The sequence below is a fragment of the Acyrthosiphon pisum genome, chromosome A2 (genome assembly GCF_005508785.2).
Source record: "Acyrthosiphon pisum isolate AL4f chromosome A2, pea_aphid_22Mar2018_4r6ur, whole genome shotgun sequence".
Taxonomy (NCBI): Eukaryota; Metazoa; Arthropoda; class Insecta; order Hemiptera; family Aphididae; genus Acyrthosiphon; species Acyrthosiphon pisum.
Window position 1 is genome coordinate 111,729,549 of NC_042495.1, and position 910 is coordinate 111,730,458.

Sequence of the window (910 nt, forward strand, 5' to 3'; positions counted from 1 at the left end):
TTTAAACAGTTAGCTCTAACAATTTATTTTTTGGGACCAAAGGTATATAGATTTTTGCAATCAACTCTTGCTCTGCCTAATCCATGTACACTAAGACGCATAACAAAACATTATGAAATAAATCCTGGTCTTAATGATTCATTATTTAATTTTTTACAATTTAAAACACAACATTTTTCACCTGAATCATTAGAATGTGTGTTGTGCGCAGATGAAATGGCAATAAAAAGTAATTTGTTTTATAACATAAGTAAGGATGAAATAATAGGGTTTAATGAAACAAACAATCGTAAAACGTATGATCCAGCAAAGTTTGTACTTGTCTTGTTGGTTCAAGGCATAAATTTCAATTGGAAGCAACCGATTGCTTATTTTTTTATATCAAACAGTTGTACAGGTTTTGATTTGCAGGACATAATTTTAACCAGTATTTTTAAACTAGAAAATATTAAAATTAATGTTAAAGCATTTGTTAGTGATATGGGTTCCAATTTCATAGGCCTCTCAAATAAATTAGAAAGTATTTAGTATTAATAAGTAATCTAGGTAATTGTATAAACATTTTGTACTCCATCAATTCTGTATGTTTATAATAAATGTATAATATGTATTTAATTTTAATTGTTAATATTATATTGTTTGAAATTGTGAAAAATTTAAATAAATATTTGTTTGTAAATAACAATTTGCATATTTTATTTCTATATTACTTTTACCCAAGTATAATATTTTGAGTATTGAGTTGAAATTGAAAAGTTTACTAAGCAAAATCAAATTTCTATAATATGGTATGTATGTATGTTCAATAATTTAGCATTGGTATTTGTGATCACACTGATTTGGGCGGAGACACAATCACAGCACCGTATTCATTTTTTACATTGCAGCATAGGAAGTGCACAATCTGTTT

The 910-nt window shown here is 26.4% G+C and overlaps 1 protein-coding gene across 1 annotated transcript in view; it reads left to right on the top strand.

Annotated features, from left to right (window-relative positions):
- The window catches only part of LOC100568843 (52 kDa repressor of the inhibitor of the protein kinase), a gene marked incomplete in the record, with an annotated part of 1,299 nt that extends 614 nt beyond the window's left edge, over positions 1-685 (top strand). The window contains 1 exon segment of the mRNA XM_008188946.3: positions 508-685.
- Positions 686-910: the final 225 nt, after the last annotated feature.